Source organism: Lolium perenne, chromosome 3 (genome assembly GCF_019359855.2).
Source record: "Lolium perenne isolate Kyuss_39 chromosome 3, Kyuss_2.0, whole genome shotgun sequence".
Taxonomy (NCBI): Eukaryota; Viridiplantae; Streptophyta; class Magnoliopsida; order Poales; family Poaceae; genus Lolium; species Lolium perenne.
Genome location: NC_067246.2, coordinates 275,067,942 through 275,078,396, shown reverse-complemented (window position 1 = coordinate 275,078,396; position 10,455 = coordinate 275,067,942). Strand labels below are relative to the sequence as shown.

Below are 10,455 nucleotides of genomic sequence, written 5' to 3'. Positions count from 1 at the left end.
GTTATTGTCAGCGGTTTGAGACTGGCATGCCGGCCCGCGTGTCGGTCTCACGCTGCTGACAGTGTCCAGTGTAGTATAAGTTGTCAGCCAGATTGTACAAATACACTATTCATTCTTTGAAATTTGTGGGGAATTGTTGAATCAGGCAGGAAATTCTTGCCGTCACGCCTCTTTTATCGTGTGCTGGATGGTATGCAAAGTCTTGGGCTCTCGGCTACCGGAGTTGAATAGTTTGGTCTCTATCACCACACGTAGAAATACGGCAGCGGCATCCAGGTTAAGCGAAACCTGGTTGTCTTAAAAAATTCAAATATATTTTTCGCATTTAGAACTTACACGAATTTGTATTTACGTGCATGTCATTTTTCATACCCAAATTTAAAAGTATATAGCTTACGCAAAAATGATAAGTTCTACATGAACAATCTAAAGGAACTCCCCTCCCCCTCCCCCTCCTCCCGACATTTTTGTAACTTAGTGATCATGTAACTATGTAATTTATTGGCATAGTAAGTTTAATCGGGTTCCATTGTATCCATGTTCTGAAAATGCACGTTAACACCACACGGTATATGTGTCGTGAGAGTGCCAAAAGGAAAGCTGGTGAAAATACTTGACTCAGCATCTATATATACTCAATCTAAATATGGTTCGGCTAATAATGCATGGCCAAAAAGAGCGCCTAACAAATACTTCCCCTAGTGTGGTGGCTAGGGTTTTCTTCCTTCCGACGATCCTCGGTGGCAGAAACACTGGAGTTTTGCCAAACCATTCGATATAAAGCGGCACAAATTCGATGATGAAGTTACTACTACATAATACATTTACTATACTAGTACACAATATAGTGTCACAGTTCGCCATAATAACAAGGCTGCAGTCCAAATAGATCTCATCCTTCCATCTATGATCCAATGGCTCAGGTTCTACATAAGGTATTGTAGCATCCTCGCTTGTCGAAGCAATGCCAGAGGAGTGTCCGAGGAGGCGAGGATCTACTCACCAACTATACACGAAATATCCATGATAAGGAGGAAGAATAAACTAGGGGTATGCCAAATTTGACTGCATGCTAAGTCAAAAACAACACCATGTCAGCTCGAGAACCGCTTCGGATCAGGTATGAGATCGAATAGGTTTGGAGAAAGTAAGTGACGAAAAATATGCAATTTTCTTGAGAGACAAAAAAAGTCTCTTGTAAAAAATACTCTCTCTTGTTACACTTGATGGAAACAAAATACTATTGCCGTAAACACTTCGTCATCAGTAAACGCTCCATCCGAATGAATTCAGCCTGGATCCATCCAAAAGATTCAGGATTGACATTCAGAATTCCTCGGCCAAGTGGCAGAATCCCTCTGCCAAGTGGCTGAATCCATCTACGGTCGTATTGGCATGGCACCGAAGAACAGTCTGAACCCACACGCGGCGCGCTTTATCTTAGTCGCCGCATGCAGCTCCGTAGCAGTAGCTTAGCTAGCTAGCTAAAGAGGCCATAAACAAATTGGTTAGCTCAACGGTTAGGAAAACATATACGGAGTATGTGAGTTAGAGATATATATCAAGCCGATCTTAGGATGTGTTCGGTTCCAGAATGGCAAGGAACGGGATGGAACCGTCCCGTGCCTAGCTCCCATCCTGGCGTTCGGTTCCAGAATTCTGAGGAATGGGATGGAACCAACTCGTTCCCCGAAAGAGCATATTCCCGGAATATGCCGTCCCAATCCGTCCGGCCGAATCGGCCGGACCGCGCGGAACGAGCTCAATCAGCTGCTAATCGTTTTCTCTCCAGCGCGGAACGAGCGGCGGCCAGCCTAGCCAGCGCGGCCAGGGAGCGCGGCGGCGGCCAGGGAGCGCGGCGGCGCGGCCGGGAGCGCGGCGGCCAGGGAGCGCGGCGGCGGGGCCAGCCAGCGCGGCGGCGGCCAGGGAGCGCGGCGGCGGGCGAGGAGCGCGGCGGCCGAGGAGCGCGGCGGCGGGCCAGCCGGCGGCGGCCAGCCCGGGAGCGCGGCGGCGGGGCCAGCCAGAGGCGGCGGCCAGCCGGCACGGCGGCGGCCGAGGGAGCGCGGCGGCGGGCCAGCCAGCGCGGCGGCCAGGGAGCGCGGCGGCGGGGCCAGCCAGGCAGGCGACGCGGATGGAGGCCCTGCTCTCCCATCTATTAGGCAGTATTAGGCATAATTTAGGTTAATTAAAATTTTAGATTAAATTAGGGTCTAATTAATAGAGTATTTAGACTAATTAGGTTCCTTGCCATTCCAGTGCAACCGAACACAAGTATGAAGTGGAATGGAATGGAGTGGAATGGAATGGAATGGAATGGTTCCATTCCATTCCACTTCATCCTAAAACCGAACACATCCTTACTTAAAGAACCTACAGCGCAAAAGAGATAACCTACTCAGAAGAAGCGGTCTAACTCACATGGCTCGAAGCTAATCTAACACTTTCCGGCCCTAGTTTAGTGCCCAAGTCACAAGCCACAACTCACGGAAGTTGCCAGTCAATGGAAGAAAGAGCGTGCCAGTACGTTGTGAGGTCAGCCAAGAACATGCACGTTTTCTAATCCTAATGGCTACTAGTACTCTCTATTCCGGTTTAGAGCAAGTACAAGAGTGGAATTATAGCCTGCTTACACGATAAATTTGTACATGTAGAGGATAGAGACATGAAAAATGAGAGAAATAGCTTTCATACAAGAGCTAGTTATAGCACACGCTCGTAGTTACTTTATAAGTGTTAGGATTTAATTAGTTCAATAATTAAAGGGATAATCCTCCCTATGTAATATCTTGTGCGGTTGCTTCGACAACCGTCACGACGCTCCCACGATGTAGAGGCGACGTTTCACCTTGTATAAATACATGTTCATCAATGGAATAAACACAGTTGATTGAATCATTGTCTCTCTCGCTCGATTCCCTCTCGATACCTTCTAACACGTTATCAGCAAGACCTTTGTTGATGAATTGTAGCTTGCCAACGTCTTGTTAGGGTCATGCAGTTTTACACGCTGCTGACTTAATACAATTGCGACCTACTGCATATCACAGTACTTCCTCTCTGCAATTAGTACGTGGAAATCCACCTAGCATTTCCCATCTGCGTAAGTTCGGATGTGCTACATACATCCCGATCTCACCACCTCAGCGGACATCCATGGGCCCACACAGAAAACTGGGGATCTATGTGGGGTACAAATCAGTGTCGATTATTAAGTACCTGAAACCTCTTACTGGGGACCTATTCACAGCCCGTCACGCAGATTGCATATTTGATGAAGAACATTTCCCGGCATTAGGGGGAGATTTCAAGTACCAGAAAGAATGCCCGGAAATTGATTGGAATGCTCTTGCCATTTCAGCCTCTGATCCACGTACCCAAGAGAGCGAACTCCAAGTTCGTAAAATCATAAATTTGCAACATCTTGCAAATAATCTGCCAGATTCATTTACTAACCTAAAAGGTGTCACAAAATCCTTGAATCCGGCCGGAAATGCGCCTGAAAGAGTGGAGGTACCAACTAAAACCACTCAACTACCCGTTCCCAAAAAGAGGGGGAGTAGTACGGCCTCTGACCAGGATCCTGCTTTTCGCAAGCAGCAAAGGAGAGTGAGGAGAAACTCCTCAAAGTCAGTAGATGCAAGTCAACTCAACGTTGACAAACACCTTATGGGTAGTATACACCCAGTGGAAGGGCAACCTCCACAACCCAGCTCCAGCTTGCACACACTGGCTAGGACATCGAAACACCTAGACTCACGCGTATTGGAAAATCACGAAGAGTTATCAACGGTGCACGAGATATCCATCAACTATATCGATTCAGGAGAATCATTTAACCGTAAGTCTACGATTGTCGATACTTATTTTTCTGCTACAATTGCAAATACCCTTCTTAATGATCATGATCCAAGGACTATCGTTGAGTGTGAAAAACGCTCTGACTGACCTCAATGGAAGGATGCAATACAAGCAAAACTTGCCTCGCTTAATAAAAGAAAGGTATTCACAGAAGCAATACCAACACTTCCCAATGTTTTCCCTGTGGGATTCAAATGGGTTTTCCTCCGGAAACGGAATGAGAACAATGAGGTGGTGAGATACAAGGCAAGGCTCGTAGCATAGGGTTTCACGCAGAGACCCGACATTGATTTCAGTGAGACATATTCTCCAGTTATGAGTGGTATCACTTTCCGATATCTAATATCTTTGGCAGTGCAAAATCGTCTATCTATGCAGTTGATGGACGTCGTGACCGCATATCTTTACGGTTCACTAGATTCGGACATTTACATGAAGGTTCCAGACGGAATCTCTGTCCCGGATGCAAGCGCAAAACGCAACATGTACTGTGTAAAACTCAACAAGTCTCTATACGACTTGAAACAGCCGGAACGGATGTGGTACAACCGACTTAGTGAGTTCCTTCTTCGCAAGGGTTACTCCAACAGTGATGACTGCCCATGTGTCTTCATCAAGAAGTCCTCTTCAGGATTTTGCATCATTCAGTGTACGTCGATGATCTCAACATCATTGGCAACACACAAGATATTGATGAAGCACGCAATCATCTAAAGACAAAATTTGAGATGAAGGATTTGGGTCAAACCAAATTTTGCTTGGGTCTCCAACTCGAGCACCTTCCCTAAGGAATAATGGTACACCAAGCTGCCTATATCCAGAAAATATTGGAGAAATTCAATATGGACAAATCCTATCCATCTAAAACTCCGATGGTGGTTCGATCTCTAGACGTAGAGAAAGATCCGTTCATGCCGAGGGATGATGGAGAAGAAATATTGGGACCCGAGGTTCCATATCTCAGTGCCATTGGAGCGCTTATGTATCTTGCAAATTGTACGAGACCCGACCTCGCATTTGCGGTGAATCTACTTGCTAGACACATCGCAGCTCCCACCAAACGCTATTGGGAGGGAGTCAAGAATGTCTTTCGATATCTCCAAGGCACAACGGATCTTGGCCTATTCTTTCAGTTCCAGAAAAATCTGGACTCTAGTATGATTGGATACGCTGATGCTGGCTATTTATCTGATCCCCATAACGCCAGATCGCAGTCCGGCTTTGTGTTCCTACATGGTGGAACAGCCATATCATGGAAGTCTTCAAAAAAGACTCTGGTGGCAATGTCCACCAATCATTCTGAAATAATTGCATTATATGAGGCATCACGCGAATGCGTGTGGCTTCGCAGAATGATAAACCACATACAACAGTCATGTGGAGTTGGTTCTATCGAATCACCTACTATTATCTACGAAGATAATGCATCTTGTGTTGCACAATTGCAAACATGATACATCAAGAGCAATATCACCAAGCATATTGCGCCTAAGTTGTTTTATCCCCATGAACTCCAGAAAAGTGGGGAAATCAACATCTTGCAAGTCAAATCATGTGACAATTTCGCTGATCTATTTACGAAGTCTCTACCAACTTCAACATTTCATAAATATATTCACGGGATTGGTATGCGACGGCTTCGGGATTTGCAAGAGTCGGGGGGGGGGGGGGGAGTATCTTCCTAAACTATTCTTGTTCAAAGCATCATATTACACTTTTTTCCCTTTATGAGTTTACTTTTCAGGTTCTCATCAAGGTTTTTAATGAGGTAATATCAACATAAGATTATATGTCATACTTTCTGTTTTCCCCACCAGGGTTTTTAGGAAAGTATACATGACATATTTATTACCCTCTAAATTCTATGAATATACTTCATATCGAGTTAATGGAGGCAATAATCATTATACGTTGGATCATTTTCTCCTTATTTTCCCACAGTTTACCAGCATATCCTACACTACTTCTCACATTTTTCCCACGGGATTTTTGGAGAAGATTATTCCAAGGATGTTTAATGGAGAGTACAAGGAAGGATTAGGGGGAGTGTTAGGATTTAATTAGTTCAATAATTAAAGGGATAATCCTCCCTATGTAATATCCTGTGCGGTTGCTTCGGCATCCGTCACGGTGCTCCCACGATGTAGAAACCGTCTCCGACGGTTGATCCCGAAACGCCGCCTCCTCGATATGTCGGTTTGTAAAGACCACGTTTCACCTTGTATAAATACTTGTTCATCAATGGAATAAACACATTGTCTCTCTCGCTCGATTCTCTCTGGATACCTTCTAACAATAAGACTGGACTGTGTGCCATGTACAAATAAATCACTCCTTCTATTTTTATATACTCCCACTATATCCGGTTTATTAGTCTTGACGTGTATACTTAGATTGTCAATTAACTATATAATATAAATTATATAACTCCAAAATTACATTGTTAGAAAATATCTCATATAAAGTTTACAACAATATATGTTTTGTAATATAAAACTTATAGTCCATCCATTCCAATGAATAAGGCATCGTCCCACACGCGCATGGCGGCGAGGCGGGGCTGTCCTCGGCTTCGGGTCGGGTGATCATGCTAGTGTCGCGCAGGCTTCCTCCGCTGCCGTCGATCGAGCTCGACTCGAGCTCGGATGAGGAGGACAACACCGCTCGGGAGGCAGGTCACCTCGCCATGGCCTGGCGCAACTCCCTCACGACGGTCGTCACCGACGTGTGTGAGAAGGCCAAGTGTGCTCGTGTCGCCACTGAAGAGGAGGAGCATGGCATTTTGAGGGCCAAGAGTGCGTCCATCCGCTCGAAGATGGCGCGGCACGGCTACGTGATTGTCGACTACTCGAACAATGAGTCGGACTTCTCCGATGAGGACACCGACGACAACGACGCGTGAAGCTCTGCCACCGATGACGTTGATGCCGCTCCAAGTCCTGACGATGTAGTATAGATCCCGGGTTAGCTTTATGTAGTGTTTTAGGAACGTTTAGTTCCTCTTTTGCAAAAGTTTGTAAATTATAGCGGACGAACTCGTTTGAAAATCTGGGTCGAAATCTAAGAAATTTTGTTTAGGGTTTTGGATGGAGAATCTGTTTTGTCGCTGCACTTCTTGATGCCAAAATAGAGGATATAGCTAACTCCATATACGCTACACAATTTGACCCATATGCGCCATGGGGAAGGGCTGGTCGTATTGCAAGGCGAATAATGACCACGAGGCTAGCGGCTCGGGTTCCCGCAAGAAGCCGTATCACCGCAGGAGTCTGGTGCCATGGGGGGATGCAGGCTTGCCGAGAGGAGGCTAGTATCTGAACTCAAGCCGTGTGTCGGTCCCTCTCGTGCCACGTGAGGAACGAGAGTGCCGCCACGACGTCCGGCGCCGCTGAGCCATCTTGCCACCGGATCTGCGCGACGATCCTGCGTTCGCGTGGACCTCATACAACTGGATCTTGTTCGGGACGTGGTAGTTCTACCCGCGTCATTGAGCGGGGGATACCTCGGCGACGTAGACTTCTTCAACCACGAGCTCGCCGTCGACGAGGAGGACGACGAGGACTAGGATGAGGACCATGCCGAGGACGAGGACGACGGCCACGTCGAAGGTGGAGACAACAAATATGACGAAGGCGGCCTGGCATGGGATCAGGAGACCCAGCCGCTGGAAATCAGCGAGGAGGAGGCCATTTCCATCCAATAGCGAGCTCGACTAGCTCGCTATGTGGGATGGCCTCGCCGTCTAGCTTCGTGAATCCTCGTTGGCGCAGGGGAGGCCGGCGAGTCCTCCGCCATGCTGAAACACACCCACGCGCACACGCCGTCTCCTGCTCCATCGCTGGCCTGGGATCCATGGTTGTCGTCACCGCTCCCTTTCCTCCTCCACCGCCGGTTTACCAGCTGCCATGGCGGATGCCGAAGGTCATCGACCTGGTCAGCGACGACAAGCAATAGTCCATGGCTAGTTTTTAGCATGCATTGCTAGCCCTTTTTAGTTTCTACTCCCTCCTTTCCATGGCATAGGGCGTAAAAATTCCAGCACGTCGATAACGGAGTAGTTATGCGGTTTAATATGTTCCAGTCTTGCCCCTACTAATTAGCTAGGTACGTTTAATATTCTCTCCCCTGTTTGTTGCATGCAGCTCCTAGTTTTAAGGCCAGCCACGCACGGCCAATCAGCCTAGAATTCTTTTTACCCCTTGAATAAAAACTAGAATTTTTTTTACGCCTTAAGCCCTGGTATAGAGGGAGTAAGTTTTTTCTGCATTTTTGTAATTACGTACTCTAATGAGTAAAAAAGTATACGTTGGACCGTCAGGGACATCCAAAACGCAAACGGACACGCGCCAGATTTAGACCATTCATATCGACGCAAAGGGACGCAAAGCGGTCAGTTTTCGCGACCGATTTGTGTCGGGCCGGCTCGACATGCCTAACCTAAAGATATTCGTTGCTAGACCTGTAAACCGAAATGGGGCAGTACTAATCCTGTGAGCCAAATAAATACTGCATATTTTCAAAGCTGTGGCTTTCCATGGCCGTCGTCACCACCTCTCTCACTCTCGCTAGTCCGGTCAATGCGCACCACCGTCTGTTTCCCGCGCTTGGAATAAATAGTGCGCTCGTCAAGACGGCACTTTCGCCCGCCCGCTCACCGCGTTTCGTGGCCATCGCACGCCAGCATCGCAGCCACTATTCAACTCTGCCGTCAGGCTCGCATCGCATGCAGTTGACGAGCTTCAGCCTTCAGCAGCTGCAGATGCAGATATGCGCGTACAGCCCGCTCAAGCCAATCACTCTGATCTGCTCGCGTATTAAACATTTGTCAGCTTCTGACTTTTTCTGTTGCTTCTTTTCTCCTTGGTGGTGCGCTGTGATTTGGGAAGCATTTCTGTGGGCTCTAGTATGTCGTGTAATGTGTTGAGGAGAATGGGACGACAGAACATAGTCGGCACCGAATTCCGGTGGAGTATTCAACTCGAGAGGAATATGTAAATCAGGTAATTATATTAGATAACAGTACATGATGATGGAGATCGGACAACTAACTATCTGAAACTCTGCCCACTATTTATGGCACTCCTATCTAAGACTCTAAGAGACTAACGACCAGAAGATACGAGCGAGAAGCATCCATAATCAGTGGCGGGGCTAGAGAGAGCCGACCATGGAGCCATATGATGCCACAACAAATATAAATCCTTGTTTCACGGGTGCATATGTGGTAGTAAAATTCTGTGATATCACACCCGATCAGATCATCGTCCAGTTTTGGTAGATACAGAACACCATGCTGGTATGTGTCAACCAAGGAAAAATTCTAAGCAGTTTGAGGCAAGATGGCTGAAAGAAGAAACAGTGGAGGAGATAGTTAAAACAGCATGGCTAAAGGCAAAAGCTAGGGGTCTTTATGGAGTTCTGGAGTGTACGGCTGCAGTTCATAAGGATTTGCATGTCTGGGATAAAAAGGAGTTGAAAGGACCGAAGAATAGAATTCGTAAGTTTCAAAAAGAACTCGAGGAATTGAAGAGAGGACCTGTTTCGGCAGATTCACTAGCACGACAAAAGGAAGTTCAGTTGGTAATTGAAAATCTACTCGATCAGGAGGAGATATTCTGGCTTCAGCGAGGAAGAGCAAATTGGCTAAGGCATGGCGATCGTAATACGTCATTTTTTCATCATACAGCGACACAGAGGAAGAAAAGAAATAATATTAAAAAACTGAAGGATGACGGTGGTGTATGGAAAGAAGGTATAGATGAATTAAATGACTTGGTTACTAACTATTTCTCTGGTTTGTTCCAATCAGAGGTTACAGAGCCAGATCCAGAAGTGATCAACAAGGTTCCTATGCGTGTTACAGAGGCTATGAATACAAGTTTGCTTGCCCCGTATACCGCGGAGGATGTACGTAATGCACTTTTCAGTATAGGGGATTTGAAGGCCCCGGGACCTGATGGTCTGCATGCGATCTTCTTTAAGAGATTTTGGACTTTGTTAGAGGATGAGCTAGTCCAAGAAGTGTTGAATGCAGTAAATACGTGTGAAATACCTGAAGGGTGGAATAATACTGTCATTGTTATGATCCCGAAGGTTCAGAACCCGGAGAGTGTTTCTCAGTTCAGGCCAATCAGCTTATGTAATGTTGTATACAAAATAATTTCCAAGATGTTGGCAGCTAGGCTGAAGATAATTCTACCAGAAATTATCAGTCCTACTCAGAGTGCTTTTGTACCACGGCGTTTAATAACAGATAATGTTCTGGTGGCATATGAGTGTTTCCATGCAATAAAGATGAGGAAAGAAGGTAGAGTGGGTTTGTGTGCAGTCAAATTAGATATGCATAAGGCCTACGACCGCATTGAGTGGTCCTTTTTGGAGAAAATGCTACTCAAGATGGGATTTCGGCAGCAATGGGTCGGAATGATCATGTCTTGTGTCTCTACAGTGGAGTACCGGGTCCGTTTCAATTCCCAGGAAACAGACTCCATTAAACCATCAAGAGGGCTAAGACAGGGGGATCCTCTATCACCCTATTTGTTCTTATTGTGTGCGGAGGGCCTCACAAGTTTGATCAATCATGCAGAAGAGGCCGGG

At 46.5% G+C, this 10,455-nt stretch overlaps 1 protein-coding gene across 1 annotated transcript in view; it reads left to right on the top strand.

The window, feature by feature from the left end:
- LOC127344477 (protein PSK SIMULATOR 1-like) overlaps nucleotides 1-141 on the top strand; it is a 2,192-nt gene extending 2,051 nt beyond the window's left edge. Inside the window, exon 1 of the mRNA XM_051370769.2 lies at nucleotides 1-141. This exon is cut by the window's left edge and continues 2,051 nt beyond it. The gene's annotated coding sequence lies outside the window, so the exon portion shown is untranslated.
- Nucleotides 142-10,455: the final 10,314 nt, after the last annotated feature.